Source organism: Bubalus kerabau, chromosome X (genome assembly GCF_029407905.1).
Source record: "Bubalus kerabau isolate K-KA32 ecotype Philippines breed swamp buffalo chromosome X, PCC_UOA_SB_1v2, whole genome shotgun sequence".
NCBI classification, from domain to species: Eukaryota; Metazoa; Chordata; class Mammalia; order Artiodactyla; family Bovidae; genus Bubalus; species Bubalus kerabau.
In genome coordinates, this window is record NC_073647.1 from 45,307,694 (window position 1) to 45,327,756 (window position 20,063).

The 20,063-nt window shown below is 39.0% G+C and overlaps 1 protein-coding gene across 2 annotated transcripts in view; it reads right to left on the reverse strand.

Annotated features, from left to right (window-relative positions):
- The window catches only part of GABRA3 (gamma-aminobutyric acid type A receptor subunit alpha3), a 236,506-nt gene that overhangs the window by 140,150 nt on the left and 76,293 nt on the right, over positions 1–20,063 (reverse strand). The gene's annotated exons all lie outside the window — the stretch shown is intronic.

The following is a 20,063-nucleotide window of genomic DNA, read 5'->3' on the forward strand; positions in this document are numbered from 1 at the left end:
AAAGCTTATACAAGAGACTAATATGTAAAACAGATACATGCTGAAGAACTATTCTGATTGATGAGAAGATGAAGGAAAAAAGTCTTTCTAAATTGATCCTCACCCTCCTTGTCCCAAAGCAGCCACTAGGTTCTATATTGGGGCTTCCCTGGTGGCTCAGCTGGTAAAGAATCTGCCTGCAATGCGGGAGACCTGAGTTCGATCCCTAGGTTGGGAAGATCCCCTGGAGAAGGGATCAGGTACCCACTCCAGTATTCTGGCCTGGAGAATTCCATGGGCAGAGGAGCCTTGCAGGCTACAGTCCATGGGATCACAAAGAGTGAGACATGACTGAGCAACTTTCACTCAGTCACTCAGGTTCTGCTTTAGATTGTCTTCTTAAATCTGGTACAGGCATAGAATACTATGATATGCAAGAAGACAGATTTCTGACATGGGAAAATGTCCACAGCATAGATAGAAATAGTCAGAGTATTAAGTTGCATCATATAAATGTGCCAATATTTGACAATTTTTCTTTCATAAAACATCAATTTCTAATGCTCAACCTAATAAGTGCTGTGATGATCATGATTCATGAGCTGTATAAGAGTTGATGGCTATTTTACAAAAATCAATAAAAACAGTACAGTTAAGAAAATCATAGCATATGAGGAAGAAAATACGGTGCATAAAGAGACAACTGTAAGGCAAGAGTAACACCTGTAGTATGGGCAATAACTTTGACATATGTTCAAACTTTCATAGGACCCAAAGTTTGAAAATCACATGAGAAAGATTAATGCTCAGATAATCATGATTGATAAATACTCTACAGGAAAAAAGAGAGTTGGTACAGGATATGAAGTCCAAATTGTAGAAATCATCCATGGAATACAGGACAGAACTATGATGCATACTCAAAAAACATGAGTATCTGAGTAACAATCCTGGATTTAGGAGAAGGTGGCCATGCTGCATGAGCAAAGATACCAGTAGTGTGTGCTCATCTATGCTATTCTAGTATATAACTATGGTTTGTGATCAAATGATCATGGTAAACAAGCCGCAAACCTTCACACTAAGCATAGATGCCAATGACACAGAAGCAAATGCCCATGATTTGGAAGGAGAAAACTATGATGCATAAGAAGACAAAAATGTTATATGAACTCATGACTAAGATATTAATACATGTTTAAATAACCATTATGCATGAGAAGACATTCATAACATATAAAAGAAGTTGGACATAATGTGTGCCCTCCAACTACCATGACACTTGTTAGCAAACAAATTATTGTAATTCATGTGAACATTTATGATATAAAATCATTTGGCCAGGGTATATGTCAGAAAACCATAATAAGCCTAGTAAACACTGACCAAGAGAAGACATCCTTGGTACATATTTCATTAAGACATTGCATGTGATCAAAAGAATGCCACTAGAGTACTGTACAAAAATGTGAACATACTTAGTAACTTAAACTGTACCATTAAAATAGTTGATTGTTTATGTGTTTTTAACCAGAATTAATTTTTTAATTAAAAACAACATGGAACAGGTAGCTTTAGCAAGATAGCACATATCTGTAAAACAGGACCCAACTCTGATACGTGTACAGAGAAATATGGCACATTAGCCATTAACATAAATCCATGTACATGATCATGTACATGTAAATGATGTAAATCCATGTAAATGATCAACCTCAGATGATCATCAAACAAGTGCAGATAAGGACAGCAGAAGGCCAGATGTTTAAAATTCTTCTGCCAACCTTGCTGAATTTTCAAGTGACCACAGTGCATAAACTGAAAACCATGACACTTAAAGAAAGACCCTTCAAACATAATAAAACATCTATGAAGCTAGAGACACCTATGGTATATACTTAAACAACCATGATGAATGTGAAGAAGCATTTGGTATATTAGTCCTTAACTGTGATATGTGCACACACAATGTGTGCATCATGGCAACCATGATACAGGAATTAAGTGACATGGTTTAGGAGGAGATGGTCATGCTAGACTGCCACGAGGTAGGAACAGAAGCCATGGTCCAAGAGTAGGTAGACATGCTGTACTTTTTTTCACTGGGTAAGAGAGGTTAAGATATAGATGCAAGAGGTCACAATGAAGAATAGATATCTTTCAAGTAATGATGACCACAGTGAATAAATTATTATTTATAACATGTTAACAAACAAATATAATTCACATATTCATGGTAAATACACTGAAAATTATAGAAAAAGAACATCATATAGTGACATGAATATTCAAACAAGTATGTTGCAAGCTCATGCTCAGTTGCTTCAGTCATGTCTAACTCTTTGCAAGCCCATGGGATTTTCCCAGCAAGAATACTTGAGTGGGTCGCCATTTCCTTCTCCAGTGTTGAGTAGAATGTAAAACATAATAATAGTTGTTTAAAATTAGTATAAAGAAGCCAGTCCACATTGCAAAACTAGACAACCATGGTGTATGCTCATATAAGTACAGCAAATTAAACACCAATGACATATGAACTTAAAACCATTGGGTGTATTCAGATAACCATGGCCACAACGGCAGATCCCTTTGGTAGGTGCAGATTGGCTATAATACAAAAAGCAACAGCCCTTGTACAGGCTCAGATAATCTTGGTGATAGAATGTATTATCCATGGTACAGGAACACAGAATTAAGACACATGCCCAAGCCACCATAACATGGCACTGCACAGCCAAAATTTAGCAAATGGTTATTCAACCAATTTACTCTTCTCCAGAGATAAAGGAAGTTACAAGGAACTAACAAGAGGAAATCTCCATTAGCTCATAACTTACAAATTAATATCTCCATCCTACAACTCTCCTGTAACCCATATCTGCACTTTGATGTCCGAGAAGCATCTTAAACCTAACACGTTCATATCTGAGGTTCAGATATCTACTTACACACACACACACACACACACACACACACACACACACACACAGACCTGGATCACCTGTCATCTTTTTCATCACATATAATGGTAACTCCACTTTCCAGTTGTTCAGAGTTAACACTCTGATGTTATTCTTGATTCCACTTTTGCTCTCACACCCACACTCAATCCATAAACAAGTCTCATGGGCATTCCACTCAAAAGGGAACATATTCAGAACAAAATCACTGGTCATCACCTCTGCTGCTATGACTCTGGCTCATCATCTCTTGCTGAGATCATTGTAAAAGCTTCTTAACTGGTCTTGCTGCCTCTGCTCTTGGTCCCCTGTGGTCTGTTCTTTAAATAGCAGACAGTGAAATGATAAAGTGTTAAGTCAGATCATGCCTCTCATCTGTTCAAAATCCTCCAATTGATTCCCATTTCAAAATCCTTATTATGAGCTAAAAGAACCTACACGATCTTATCCCCAAGTAACTAGCTAATCTCTGCTACCCTCCTATCTTACACACTCCATTTCAGCCACATGGCCTCCATGCGGCTCATTGGATATGCCTGGCATACTTCAGTTCTAGAGCCTTTGAAGATGATATTGCCTGTACCTGGAGTATTCTTCCATCCAGTTTCCAGATAGTTTGTTCATTTCCTCACTTCAGATATTTATTCAAACATCATGTCTCTCACTGAGGCCCTCCCTAAGCACATGTATACCTGTGGCAGATTCGTTTTGATGTTTGGCAAAACTAATACAGTGTTTCAGGTTTAAAAATAAAATAAAATAAAATAAAAATTAAATCCTTCTACACACCCCAGTGATGCTTTCTAAGGCCCACTTGACTTCACATTCCAGGATGTCTGGCTCTAGGTCAGTGATCACACCATTGTGATTATCTGGGTCGTGAAGATCTTTTTTGTACAGTTCTTCTGTGTATTCTTGCCACCTCTTCTTAATATGTTCTGCTTCTGTTAGGTCCATGCCATTTCTGTCCTTTATTGAGCCCATCTTTGCATGAAATGTTCCCTTGGTATCTCTAATTTTCTTGAGATCTCTAGTCTTTCCCATTCTGTTGTTTTCCTCTATTTCTTTGTATTGATCGCTGAGGAAGGCTTTCTTATCTCTTCTTGCTATTCTTTGGAACTCTGCATTCAGATGCTTATATCTTTCCATTTCTCCTTTGCTTTTTGCTTCTCTTCTTTTCACAGCTATTTGTAAGGCCTCCCCAGACAGCCATTTTGCTTTTTTGCATTTCTTTTCCATGGGGATGGTCTTAATCCCTGTCTCCTGTACAATGTCACGAACCTCATTCCATAGTTCATCAGGCACTCTAACTAAAAAGCCTCTTGAATAAAGTGAAAGTGGAGAGTGAAAAAGTTGGCTTAAAGCTCAACATTCAGAAAACTAACATCATGGCATCCAGTCCCATCACTTCATGGGAAATAGATGGGGAAACAGTGGAAATAGTGTCAGACTTTATTTTGGGGGGCTCCAAAATCACTGCAGATGGTGACTGCAGCCATGAAATTAAAAGACGCTTACTCCTTGGAAGGAAAGTTATGACCAACCTAGATAGCATATTCAAAAGCAGAGACATTACTTTGCCAACAAAGGTTCATCTAGTCAAGGCTATGGTTTTTCCTGTGGTCATGTACAGATGTGAGAGTTGGACTGTGAAGAAAGTTGAGTGCCGAAGAATTGATGCTTTTGAACTGTGGTGTTGGAGAAGACTCTTGAGAGTCCCTTGGACTGCAAGGAGATCCAACCAGTCCGTTCTGAAGGAGATCAGCCCTGGGATTTCTTTGGAAGGAATGATGCTAAAGCTGAAACTCCAATACTTTGGCCACCTCATGCGAAGAGTTGACTCATTGGAAAAGACTCTGATGCTAGGATGGATTGGGGGCAGGAGGAGAAGGGGACGACAGAGGACGAGATGGCTAGATGGCATCACTGACTCGATGGACGTGAGTCTCAGTGAACTCCGGGAGTTGGTGATGGACAGGGAGGCCTGGTGTGCTGTGATTCATGGGGTCACAGAGAGTCGGACACAACTGAGCAACTGAACTGAACTGAATACACCCCAGATATTCCTTATGCAGTTTCCAGCTTTAATTTTTCTCCTTTGCACTTCTTGCACTGTTGTTGCTGCTGTTATTCAGTCACTCAGTCATGTCCAACGCTTTGCAACCCCATGGACTGCAGCACACCAGGCTTCCCTGTCCGTCACTATCACCTGGAGTTTGCTCAAACTTATATCCATGAGTCGGTGATGCCATCCAATCACCTCATCCTTTGTCATCCCCTCTTCTTCCTGCCTTCTGTCTTTCCAAGCATCAGGGTCTTTTCCAATGAGTTGGTTCTTCACATCAGATGGTCAAATACTGGAGCTTCAGATTCATCATCAGTAGTTTCAATGAATATTCAGGGTTAATTACATTTAGGATTTACTAGTTTGATCTCTGTGCAGTCCAAGGGACTCTCAAGAGTCTTCTGCAGCACCAGAGTTCAAAAGCATCAATTCTTCAACACTCAGCCTTCTTTATGACCCAACTCTCACATCCATACATGACTACTGGAAAAACCACAGCTTTGACTAGATGGACCTATGAAGGTAAAGTTGTATCTCTGCTTTTTAAGACACGATCTAGGGATGTCATAGCTTTTCTTCCAAACAGAAAGTGTTTTTTAATTTAATGGCTGCAGTAACCATCTGCAGTGATTTTGGAGCCCAAGAAAATAAAGTCTGTCACTGTTTCCATTGTTTCCCCTTCTCTTTGCATGAAGTGATCACACCATCATGGTTATCTATGACCATCAAGGTCACCAAGATCTTTTTTGTATATTTCTTCTGTACATTGTTGCCTCCTCTTCTTAATATTTTCTGCTTATGTTAGGTCCATATTTTTTCTGCCCTTAATTGTGCAAATATTTGCATGAAATACTTCCTTGGTATCTCTAATTTTCTTGATGAGATCTCTAGTCTTTCCCATTCTATTATTTTCTTTTATTTATTTGCATTGTTCACTTCTAGCATGTATTTTATATTTTTTGTTATCAGCTGTTTCCCCAGTAGAATATGAGCTCAATGGCAACAAGGAATTTTGCTTGGTTTATTTATAGATACATGTTCAATGCATAGAAAACTGCCTGGAAATAATGCATACTTAATAAATAGTTAATGAATGCTATTTTGAAAAAGTCATATCATGTAAGAGAGTATAAAGGATAGGGTATAAGTTGGGCTTTGGAACCCACTAAATTAAGAGATGACTTGGAACTACCAAATACCACTCGTGTTAGGCTTTAAAGACCTCCTTATTTAACATAAACTGGTAATAATAATATTCATCCTATCAGAATTCTAAAAATTAAATCATAGAACATACATAAAATGCCTGGCTAAAAACCTGCTACCAGGGTGACTCTGCTGCTATATCCTGTCCAAATATAAATTCATTTAATCACAAACATTTGAGCACCTAGTATGTACAAGACACTGATACAATACATTCTTCTATTAGAATTCCCCAAATTCCTTTACCTCAGTCCTTGGAATCTATTAGATACTAACAGTCTGCCTACCAACTCCTCTGCTTGGATGCTATCAGGCACTATCTGCCAGAACTTTACCTGAACAGAGGTATCCCAAGTGCTGCTACCCACATACTACAAAGCCAAGTCTGTCATTTTCTTCCCTCAATTTGTCACTGGAGTTTCATTTGGTGCCATCTAACTCTACTCTGTCTCAAGACACTGTCAGGATTAAAGGTTCTGGAGTAGGAAACATCCTAGTTCCAATCCTGGACATACCACATAGAAATCTGACATTATTTCTCATCTATAAAATGTTAAAAATGATAATTTTCATGCAAAGATGGGCACAATAAAGGACAGAAATGGTATGGACATAACTGAAGTAGAGGAGGTGGCAATAATACACAGAAGAACTACACAAAAAAGATCTTGATGACCCAGATAACAAGATGGTGTGATCACTTACCTAGAGCCAGACATCCTGGATTATGAAGTCAAGTGGGCCTTAGGAAGCATCACAATAAGCAAAGCTAGTGGAGGTGTTGGAATTCCAGTTGAGCTATTTCAAATCCTAAAAGTTGATGCTGTAAAAGTGCTGCACTCAATATGCCAGCAAATTTGAAAAACTCAGCAGTGGCCACATGACTGGAAAAGGTCAGTTTTCATTCCAATCCCAAAGAAAGGCAATACCAAACCAAAAACTGTTCAAACTACCGCACAATTACACTCATCTCACACGCTAGCAAAGTAGTGCTCAAAAATCTCCAATCAAGATTTCAACAGTATGTGAACCAAGAACTTCCAGATGTTCAAGCTGGACTTAGAAAAGGCAAAGGAACCAGAGATCAAATTGCCAACATCTGTTCGATCATCGAAAAAGCAAGAGTTCCAGAAAAACATCTACTTCTGCTTCATTGACTATGCTAAAGCCTTTGACTATGTGGATCACAACAGACTCTGGAAAATTCTTAAAGAGATGGGAGTACCAGACCACCTTATCTGCCTCCTGAGAAACCTGTATGCAGGTCAAGAAGCAACAGTTAGAAGTGGACATGGAACAATGGACTGGTTCCAAATCGGGAAAGGAGTATGTCAAGGCTGTATACTGTCATACTGCTTATTTAACTTATATGCAGAGTACATCATGCAAAATTGCAGGCTGGATGAAGCACAAGCTGGAATTAAGATTGCCAGGAGAAATATAAATAACCTCAGATACACAGATGACACCACCCTTATGGCAGAAAGAGAAAAAGAACTAAGGGGCCTCTTGATGAAAGTGAAAGAGAAGAGTGAAAAAGTAGACTTAAAATTCAACATTCAGCATCCAGTCCCATCACTTCATGGCAAATAGATGGGGAAAGAATGGAAAGAGTCAGAGACTTTATTTTGGGGGGCTTCAAAATCACTTCAGATGGTGACTGCAGCCATGAAATTAAAAGATGCTTGCTCCTTGGAAGGAAAGCTATCTCTAACCTAGACAGCATATTAAAAAGCAGATTCATTACTCTGCCAACAAATGTCCATCTAATAAAAGATGTGGTTTTGCCAGTAGTCATGTATGGATGTGAGAGTTGGACTATAAAGAAATCTGAGCACCAAAGAATTGATGCTTTTGAACTATTGTGTTGCAGAAGACTCTTGAGAGTCCCTTGGACTGTAAGGAGATCAAACCAATCCATCCTAAAGGAAATCAGTCCTGAATATTCATTGGAAGGAATGATGCTAAAGCTGAAACTCCAATGCTTTATCCACCTGATGTGAAGAACTGACTCATTTGAAAAGACCTTGATGCTGGGAAAGACTGAAGGCAGGAGAAGAAGGGGACAACACAGGATGAGCTGGTTGGATGGCATCACTGACTCAATGGACATGAGTTTGAGCAACTCTGGGAGTTGGTGATGCACAGGGAAGCCTGGCATGCTGCAGTCCATGGGGTTGCAAAGAGTCAGATGTGACTAAACTGAACTGAATGATAATACTGGCATATGGGAGTTTTATGAGAATTAAATGGCATAATTCATGTACACAATTTAGCATTATATTTGACAGAGTAATCCTTGGTCACTGGAACCTACAAATAGATTCCTTGATCTCTTGCCCTCCAATGAGTCTCAGCTCCACCCTACTCCAGCCACTCATTCCCATGGTCATATGTAAACCCTCTCATTACAAATCTATGATTTCAAATAACTATCTGATCATATGTTTCCAACATTTTTCATGTAGTACTTTCATACTGTCAACTCTTCTATCCTCCTATCTCTGATCACTTAATCTTGCCACCTTTAAATTGCCCATCATCACCTTGGTGCCCTTACTTTCTTTCTTACTCTCCTTGAATTACATGGTGGCTCAGTGGTAAAGAATCCGCCTGCCAATGCTGAAGGCTCAGGAGACATGTGTTCAATCACTGGGTCGAGAAGATCCCCAGGAGGAGGAAATGGCAACCCACTCCAGCATTCTTGCCTGGAAAATCCCATGGACGGAGAAGCCTGGCAGCCTATAGTCTATGGGATCACAAACAGTCAGACAGAAGTAAGCACACACACACACACACACACACACACACACACACACCATAATTAAAATCATTATAATCATTGTCTGCAATGAACTCTCCATGCACTTGCCTCTCTCTAACTCTGTTGTGACTGCCTGAAAAAAACATAAGCCCTGGTTAAATTCATCTCTTTGCAACTGAGCAGATAAATATAGCTGGAGAAAAATCCATAATTATGCCTGACTGGTCTGTCTTTAAATTTTCTCAACATACTTCAAATGTTCCGTGATCCTTTTACATTTGCCAAACCAATTCATTCTCCCACTCTCTGAAACAACCATTTTTTACTTTCTCTTCTCTCCTTAATTCTCCAGTAACTCTTCCCAGATTCTCAACAGATGGCTTTGCTTCATATTTTCCAGTAAAAATGAAACAATCAGAAGATTTTATCTTCATAATATCAATTATTAAAGCTACCCAAATCTCTGCCATATACTCTATCCTTTCCTTGTTACCAGAGGTGTCTAGTCTTATCTAATGCTATTCCTTCTGCATGTGCCATGGATCCTATTCCCTTTCTCCTGCTCAAGGATTTTACTTCAGTGATTTTCTTCTCTCTCCCACACTTGTTAGCTTTTCCCTATCTTCTGGCTCATTCCCTGCAGCATATAAAATGATGTAACTATCGTCCATGATAAAAAAAAAAGAAAGCCCTCACTTGTCCTGACATATGCCTCCAACTCTTTCCTAATTTCTCTGCTTCCATTTATGTAACTCATTTCAACAATTTTTGATATCACTATCTCAACCTCTTCAATTCTCATTTTTTTATTCCCCTTATACCAATCAAGTACTTTCACCTATCACTCCAACTAAACCACTCTTATTATTCATTCATTCATTCAGAATTTATGAAGCCTCATCTACTTACCAGGCATTGTTCTAGGTGCTGGGACTACAGTAGTGAACAAAACAGACTAAAAGGGAATCAATGAAGTGAAAACACTAAACCAAGAATTCTTCTTCCTCACATAACTCATATCAAATCCACCCAAACCCAGTCCATATCTACACCTTGATTTATCTCTTCCATACAAACTATCCGCTTAACCTATTGATTTCAAAACAGATTCAGACTCTAACCACTTCTCAGTACCTCCAATGCCCACAAGTTTATCTAAACCATCATCTCGCATCACCATGATGGCAATGAATGGCCGCCTAACTTTCTCTCCTTCCTCTCCCGTACTCTACACTCCATTATCCGCACAACAGTTAGAGTGAGTTTTCAAAAAGTTTAAGTTATATTATATCACTCCATTCTCAAGTTTTTCCAGTGGATTTTCATTGAATCCAAAGTACTTGTCATGACCTATAAGTATCTACTTGATTTGACCACTGGCTACTCCTGAATCTCACCTCTTTCTACTTTCCCTCTCCAGCACTCATATCAGGTTAAACTGATCTTCCTACTGTTCCCTGAAAACATACCGCATGCTCCTGCCTGAGAGGGCTTTGCTCTTCTCTCTGTCATAAATGCTCTTCTTCCAAATACCATTTTGGTTCACCCTTTTACTTTCCTTAGGATTCTAGTTCTGTGTCATTGCTTCAGAGAAACTTTCCCTGATCACTCTTATGTAAAACTGCATACTCCTTCCTCATCTCTTTCTATCCCCTAAGTAGCATTTTTCTTATATAGCACTACCTAAAATTACATTATATACAATATTTACTTGTTTACTTTCTGTTTCTCCCACTAGATGTAAGTTTCATTAGAATGGGGACTTTATTTCTGAGCCATAGAACAGTACCTGGCATATGGTAGCTACTCAGTAAAATATTTGTTGGAAAAAAAAAAGAGTGAATGCTTTCTGGTGTTCATGCCCACACTACTCAGGGATCCTTTCGCTCTCAGAGATATATTCTCAAGACTAACATTCCCTTCTAAAACCTTTCCCTCATGCCTTTCAACCCTTCATTTTATGGGAAACAAATGTTCCTGTGTCCTCAGCCTCTTAACAGAAAAGTCTCCTTCTCTCTGCCTGAAATAAATTGGGTTTACGTCAAAGACACTACTTCATTAACTTTCCTCTGAAGTGTAGCATGTGCATATTCCCACACATTATGCAACTGAGAGACAGGATCAGAATTATCTCATCTCTTTAATGCCACTTTGAAACTACTCCTCTCCTGTGTGCATACACTCTTCGTTTGAGATTTTCACCATTTATCTGTATCACTCTCTGCCCTCATTATTCTTACATTGACCTCCTTAAGGCCTCTTCACATTCACTCAAAACCAGTGCTCAACTCACACTTTTTATGTCCTTCCATCATCTTCAGTATTTCATTGTTGGTGTTGATAATATATCTATGTATTCCACTTTAGCAATCTATATCATAGCCACATTTTCTGTATCTTTTATGTAACTGCTCCATAATTGCACGAAAAAGCTTAAACCACAGTATCTTTAATTTCTGTTTTTGTTATTCTAGTTTTTAAACTATTACTTCTATTCCACTTGCTCTTTGAAATTAGTGTTTCTTTCAGTTGATCCTTCTATTGTCTCCTATTTCCTTGGACTTGCTTAAGTGCTACTTCCTTTCATTTCAAGGCTGAACCCAAGAGTAAATCACTTGAATTACTCTTTCACCAGAACCTTGCATACATGACCTTCCACAATATTTGCCCAGAAATACTTTCTTGGATCAATCAAGCAAAAAATCTGTTTTATCCTAGGCTAAAGAATGCTGCTGAAGAAAATTCCAGTCATGCAAAACAGCCCCACAACAATGCCAGAACCATTCTATTTTTTGATTTGTCATAAATCAACACTCTCCACTGAGGTCGCAAAGAGTGCCTATGACTTAGCGACTGAACAACAGCAAGAGCACTCTCCACTATTTCTCTCAACTATTTGTTCTAAACTTTTGTCATTCATCTCAATTTGCCTATTCAAGGAAATTTACAATGGTTCTTAATAAAAAGTCAAGATGCTCAGGAGAGACAAAATATCCATAGCACATTCTAACAGTGCTTCCACTCATATACCCTTGTATTCCTTAATCGGTTTCTTCTATATTGACTCAGCTGTGCCTTCTCTCCAAACATCAGAATCTTCATTCCTTTGTCTGATGGCTGTCTCCGGGCTGCTGAAACCCACTTTTGTCTGTGCTAACAGAGAATCAGAAGTGTCTGAGAATTTGAGTCCCCACACCTGGGTAGCCCTTAACCAGGATTAACAGGTACAGAGGTACAAATACTGCAGCTCCCTGGTGGGGACAACGCTGAGGTGTGAGCCACACTGTCTCCATTATACTTTGCTTGACATATTATCCTTGCTTGGCCTCCTTACCTTCCTTGCCCCACTCTCCACTTCTGCATTGGTTTTTCCTGAGACTACTTCCTAATAAGCCACTTTCATATGAATCCTAATCTGAGTCTGCTTCTGTGGAACCTAACTTGAAACATTAACCCTGACCCAACCTACAAAAATATTTACTTTAAGAAATATCTCTGGGGGTCCAATGGTTAAGAATTCACCTTGCAATACAAGGGACATGAGTTTGATCCCTCATTGGGAAACTAAGATCCCACAAGCTGCAAAGCAACTAAGCCTGAGCACCACAACTAGAAAGTCCCTGCACTGTAACAAAAGATCCTTCATGACACAATGAAGATTCTGTGTGCCATAACTAAGACTTGATGCAACCAAATAAATGTTTTTAATATATTCACTTTTATATTTACCCTTACTTTCTCTTCTATTTATTTCATAAAACAAGGTTAACCTGTTCACCTTAAGGATAATCCAGTAATATAAGCTCCCGGTCTCATCAGCTCCTTTCCCCTCCATCAGTTTTCCTACTCATACTTGACTATATTAGATTTCCCCTCTCTAATGACTCCTTTCTCTTAGACTATAAACATAATCAAGCTTCTGCCATCTGAAAAAAAAGATTCTATTCATATGCTCCTTTCTAGTTACCTTCTTTCCTTTCTTCATCAATCAAGCTTATTGCTCAAGTAATTTGTTAACCCCACATAACTCACCTTCTATTCATTCTTTTATCAACTACAATACATTCTACCTTCTTCCCTGATCATTTCACTGAAACTATGTACTACTACGTCAGTGATCATCAGTAATGGTGGTATTAAAAATATAACCCATACTTAGCATACATTAGATTGAACTTTTCTTTCTCTTTTTTTTCCTTGTCTCCTTTTTTTTTTTCTTTTTGATAGCAATGACCACAACTTCCTCCTCTAAAATTCTTTGGATTCCATGTTACCATCCTAGTTATTATAGACCTGTGTCCATTTCTAATCCATCTCCTTTGCAGGCTTCTATATGCTAAGTCACTTCAGTCGTGTCTGACTCTGCGCAACCCTATAGACGGCAGCCCACCAGGCTCCCCCATCCCTGGGATTCTCCAGGCAAGAACACTGGAGTGGGTTGCCATTTCCTTCTCCAATGCATGAAAGTGAAAAGTGAAAGTGAAGTTGCTCAGTCATGTCCAACCCTCAGTGACCCCATGGACTTCAGCCTTCCAGGCTCCTCTGTCCATGGTATTTTCCAGGCAAGAGTACTAGAAAATGGCAAGAGTGGGGTGCCATTGCCTTCTCCGGGGCTTCTAAATGGATACCTCTAAAATTTGGGGTTCCCTGGCTCTGGACTAATAACACGGTTCAAAATACCTCTTCTCAATTTCTCATTAAAAGAGGTAGATAGCAACAAAAAACAGTGAGGGAAGGGGAGTATAATTGTCAAAATTAATGGAAAAGAGACAAAATTCAATGTCTAAAGGAAATTTAATTATATATATTGCTTTTAAGAATGAATTAAGATAAATTACACAACACATGTTCCATCCTTTAAAATAGAATACACAGACCCAAAAGCTGTTGGGAAAGACAAGCCAATGTCACATCAATACTACAACTTAGAAACCTAAAGGCTGAATTAGCCAAAAATGTATATGGTGACATATTTTGTATTGTACTGTTCTTTGAAGCATATAGATGGTATTCTTTCCCATCCTTACTAGAAGCAACAATTCCTAATACTTTCTACTTTCAATAACACTACTACAGAATACATAAAACAAGAAATATTGTAAAGTTAAAAAATAAAATAAAATATATTTAAAAAAAGATATTGGCTTGTTGAGGTAAATTAACACACCAGTTTGCAACAGATTAAGCTGAAAAAGATGAAAACAAATTCAAACACCATAATTAATACAACTGATAAACATAAACTGACATTTATTCTCTACATAACACATAATACTACTTCTTTTCAAACACCATCTCAAGGAAAATAAACAGGTAAAATTATAGAATAAAACTTTATCTTGAGAGGGATGTGCCCAGAGCTGAACAGATAGATAAATTCATAAACCAATATTCTTCAACACCTTTAATTAAGCAAAACAGAATGAAAAGTATCTCAAGAAAATAAAATAAAAACAATAGCCCAATGAAAAGTTAGAGGAAAAAAAATAGAATTACAAAAACAAACACAAATATCTCTGGAAAATAATATCTTTCTATTTGGTTTTGTGAAATGACCACAAATAATATCTTTCAGAGGAACTGATAAGTATACATACAAAGAAAACCAAGAACACAGAGTCTAGGAATTGTAAAAAAGAAACAATGAGAACAGAAAGCAAACCTCACATACTTCAGATTTTGAATTATCAGACATATATGCAAATGAACCAGAAATCAAATCACTAACATTCGTTGGATCATAGAGAAAGCAAGGGAATTGCAGAAAAACACCTATTTCTGCTTCATTGACTATGCTAAAGCCTTTGACTGTATGGATCATAACAAACTGTGGAAAATTATTAAAGAGATGAGAATACCAGACTCCCTTACCTGTGTCCTGAGAAACCTGCATGTAGGTTAAGAAGAAACAGAACCAAACATGGAACAATGGACTGGTTCAAAATTGGGAAAGGAGTACATCAAGGCTGTATATGGTCACCTTGCTTATTTAACTTCTTTGCAGACTATAACATGTGAAATGATGGCTGGATGAAGCACACACTGGAATCAAGATTGCCAGGAGAAATATCAACAACCTCAGATATGCAGATGACATCACCCTAATGGCAGAAAGTGAAGAGGAACTAAAGAGTCTCTTGATGAAGGTGAAAGAGGAGAGTAAAAAGGCTGGCTCTACATTCAAAAAACAAAGATCATGGCATCCAGTCTCATCACTTCATGCAAACAGAAGGGGAAAAAATGGAAAAAGTGACAGACATTATTTTCTAGAGCTTCAAAATCACTGTAGACGGTGACTGCAGCCATGAAATTAAAAGACACTTGCTCTTTGGAAGAAAAGCTATGATGAACCTAGATAACATTATAGGGACAAGCAGGGACATCACGTTGCTGACAAAGGTCCATATAGTCAAAGCTATGGGTTTTCCAGTAGTGATGTATGGATGTGAAAGTTGGACCATAAAGAAGGTTGAGTGCTGCAGAACTGATGCTTTTAAACTGTGGTGTTGGAGAAGACCCTTGAGAGTCCCTTAGACAGAAAGGAGATCAAACCAGTCAATCCTAAAGGAAATCAACCCTGAAAATTCATTGGAAGGACTGATGCTCAAGCTGAACCTCTAAGACTTTGGCCACCTGATGTGAAGAACTGATGCACTGGAAAAGATCCTAATGTTGGGAAAGATTGAGGTCAGGAGGAGAAGGGGGTGACAGAGGATAAGATGATTGGATGGCATCATCGACTCCGATGGACATGAGTTTGAGCAAGCTTTGGGAGACAGTGAAGGAGAGGGAGGCCTGGCGTCCTGCAGACCATAGGGTCACAGAGTGGGACATGACTGAACAATTGTACAACAATAGGTTTTGGGTCGTGTTTTCACTGTCCTTTGTTTCTAGGTATTTTTTATTTCTTCTATGATTTCTTCAGTATCTCTTGCTTATTTAGTAGCATAATGTTTAGCCTCCATGAGTTTGTGTTTTTTTTTTACAGTTTTTTTTTCCTGTAATTGATATCTAACCTCAAAACGTTGTGGTTGAAAAAGATGTTTGATACAATTTCAATTTTCTTAAATTTGCTGAGGCTTGATTTGTGACCCAAGATGTAATCTATCCTAGAGAATGTTCCATGTACACTTGAGATGAAAATGTATTCTGCTGGTTTCAAATGGAATGCTCTATAAAAATCAATTAAGTCTATCTGGTCTAATGTGTCATTTAAGGCTTGTGTTTCCTTATTAATTTTCTGTCTGGATGATCTATCTATTGGTGTAAGTGGGGTGTTAAAGTCCTCCAGTATTATTGTGTTACTGTTTATTTCTCCTTTTATGGCTGTCAGCTTTTGCCTTATGGACCGAGGTGCATATAATGTTGTCCCAGAGGTCTCTGAGACTGTGCTCCTTTCTTTTCATTCTTTTATCTTTTTTTTTAATTTTATTTTATTTTATTTTTTAACTTTACAATATTGTATTGGTTTTGCCATATATCAACATGCATCCACCACAGGTATACACGTGTTCCCCATCCTGAACCCTCCTCCCTCCCCGTACCATCCCTCTGGGTCGTCCCAGTGCACCAGCCCCAAGCATCCAGTATCATGCATCGAACCTGGACTGGCGACTCGTTTCATATATGATATTATACATGTTTCAATGCCATTCTCCCAAATCATCCCACCCTCTCCCTCTCCCACACATTCTTTTATCTTTATTCTGTTCTTCAACAGTTATTTCCACCATTCTATCCTCCAGCTCATTATCCATTCTTCTGCCTCATTTATTCTCCTTTTGATTCCCTCCAGTGTATTTTTCATTTCAGTTACTATACTGTTCATCGGTGTTCATTTGTTCTTTAGTTTTCCTAGGTCCTTGTTAAATATTTCTTGTATCCTCTCAATGTGTGCCTACATTCTATTTCTGAGATCTTGGATCATCTTTACTACCATTACTCTTAATTCTTTTTCTGGTAGATTGCCTATTTCCTCTTCATTTATTTGGTCTTGTGGGTTTTTACCTTGCCTCTTCATCTGCAACATATTTCTCTGTCATCTCATTTTGTCTAATATACTGTGTTTATGGTTTCCTTTCCCCAGGCTGTAGGGTTGTATTTCCTCTTGTTTCTGGTCTCTGCTCCCAGTGGGTGAAGTTGATCCACTGACTTGCAGAGGCTTCTGGTAGGAGAGACTACTGCCTGTGCTCTGGTGGGTCAAACTGAGTCTTTTCCCTTTGATGCACCAGGCTATATCAGGTGGTGTGTTTTGTGGGGTTTATGAGCTGAGTATGACTTTAGGTAGCCTGTGTGCAAATGGGTGGGGTTGTGTTCCTATCTTGCTGCTTGTTTGGTGTGAGGTGTCCAGCTCTGGAGCCTGCAGGCAGTTGGGTGGAGCCAAGTCTTAGTGTTGAAATGGATAACTCCAGGGGAGTACATGCTGATTAATACTCCCTGGGCCTGGAAATTCTCTGGTAGAGGGTCCTGGACTCAGTATTCCCACCACAGAGGCACAGGCCCAACCCCTGGCCTGAAAACCAAGAGCCCACAAGCCCATAAGCATGGCCAGAGAAAAAAGAAAAAAGAAGGAAAAGAAAACAGAGAAACAAAAATCCAAGAACCAAACCAAGAAAATGATAGAAAGAAAACCAAACACAAACAGACAAAGAAACAAGAAAACCAAAAACAAGAGAAAAAAGAACTCAAAAATAAAAACAATCAATAAAGACTAAACTAACAGTCATGAATGAGGGGAAAAAAGCAAATCAAAAAGCATTCTAAAAAAAGTGAAGAAAATATGAAACAAATGCATACAAATGATTTGGAAAAAAACAAAGAACACAAACAAGAAAACAAAAAAAGTAAAATAAAAATTAAAATATTAAAAAATTAAAATAAAAATGATAACAACAACTGAACAAAATGAAACAAACAGAAATAGAATACTAGTAATAAGGATATGTTCCTGGGGCCTCCACTATCAGTGTCCTGGCTCCCTCAGTGAGCCTTAGCCATACCATATCTCCCCAGGAGGCTCTCCAATTCCTCTAGGTACATCTTTGGATCCACTGTGGGCACTGTGGGGCAGCTTAGAGTCTGTCCTGGCCCAACTCCTGCATGTACTTGTCCCCACAATCCACTGCTGCTAAATCTAGACCAGTCTCTGTTGTGGGAACACTCATTTTGTATTCAGATATCCCACAGACGCCAAGATTTACCAGGCCAAGTGTGGATATTTAATCCATGGCTTGTGCAGCTACACAGAGTGGTTTTCATTCCTCTTCTTTAGCCACACTGCCCCTGGGGCTCAGCTTTGGTTTTGGCTCCACGTCTGCCTGTGGGCCACCCTCAGGCATCTGTTCCCCAACCAGGCAAGAGGGAACAAAAGTGGCGGCTGATTTGGGCACATTTAGGCCAGAGAGTGACAATATACAGCCTTGACATATTCCTTTTCCTATTTGGAACCAGTCTGTTGTTCCATGTCCAGTTCTAACTGTTGCTTCCTGACCTGCATACTGATTTCTCAAGAGGCAGGTCAGGTGGTCTGGTATTCCCATCTCTTTCAGAATTTTCCACAGTTTATTGTGATCCACACAATCAAAGGCTTTGGCATGGTCAATAATTAGAAATAGATGTTTTTCTGGAACTCTCTTGCTTTTCGATGATCCAGCAGATGTTGGCAATTTGATCTCTGGTTCCTCTGCCTTTTCTAAAACCGGCTTAAATCCTGGGCTGGAAGAAGCACAGCTGGAATCAAGATTGCCGGGAGAAATATCAATAACCTCAGATATGCAGATGACACCACCCTTATGGCAGAAAGTGAAGAGGAACTAAAAAGCCTCTTGATGAAAGTGAAAGTGGAGAGTGAAAAAGTTGGCTTAAAGCTCAACATTCAGAAAACTAAGATCATGGCATCCAGTCCCATCACTTCATGGCAAATAGATAGGGAAACAGTGGAAACAGTGTCAGACTTTATTTTTGGGGGCTCCAAAATCACTGCAGATGGTGACTGCAGCCATGAAATTAAAAGACGCTTACTCCTTGGAAGGAAAGTTATGACCAACCTAGATAGCATATTCAAAAGCAGAGACATTACTTTGCCAACAAAGGTCCGTCTAGTCAAGGCTATGGTTTTTCCTGTGGTCATGTATGGATGTGAGAGTTGGACTGTGAAGAAAGCTGAGTGCCGAAGAATTGATGCTTTTGAACTGTGGTGTTGGAGAAGACTCTTGAGAGTCCCTTGGACTGCAAGGAGGTCCAACCAGTCCATTCTAAATGAGATCAGCCCTGGGATTTCTTTGGAAGGAATGATGCTAAAGCTGAAACTCCAGTACTTTGGCCACCTCATGCGAAGAGTTGACTCATTGGAAAAGACTCTGATGCTGGGAGGGATTGGGGGCAGGAGGAAAAGGGGATGACAGAGGATGAGATGGATGGATGGCATCACCGACTCGATGGACGTGAGTTTGAGTGAACTCCGGGAGATGGTGATGGACAGGGAGGCTTGGCGAGCTGTGATTCATGGGGTCTCAAAGAGTCGGACATGATTGAGCAACTGAACTGAACTGAACTGAGGCTAGAGAGTGATACTGTGGCCACAGCTGGAGTGTATGTTAAGTGTCCATGTCAGTGGAGACCAGCAGGTAGTTGCAAGAGATTGGAGTACATTTGCTCATGGGAGTTTTTAATGCACAATCAAATAAGTTTAAAATACATGCTGAAAGCAAAAGGATATGATCGAGAAACTGACAGTAACAATGGGAAACTATAAAAAGAAATAAATTAGTTACATAAACTTATTTCTATAACATGGGAAAATACAACCTCATTACACCAGTAAATGTGATTATGTCATATGCAGAAAACCATGGTATGTGAGCATACCAGATAACATGGTGATGCAATATAAGTATGTTATAGGAACAGAAATGATAAGTGGCAAAATCATACAGAACAATACTTAACTAAACAATATTTATGAAATTATAAAATAATGACATAGAGTGGTCCAGGAGCAGATAGCAATGACCCAATAAATGACATCACAGCCAATGTTCAGAGTACATTTTTGGGTTTTAAAGATACCACCAGTGCTTAAGCATTTGAC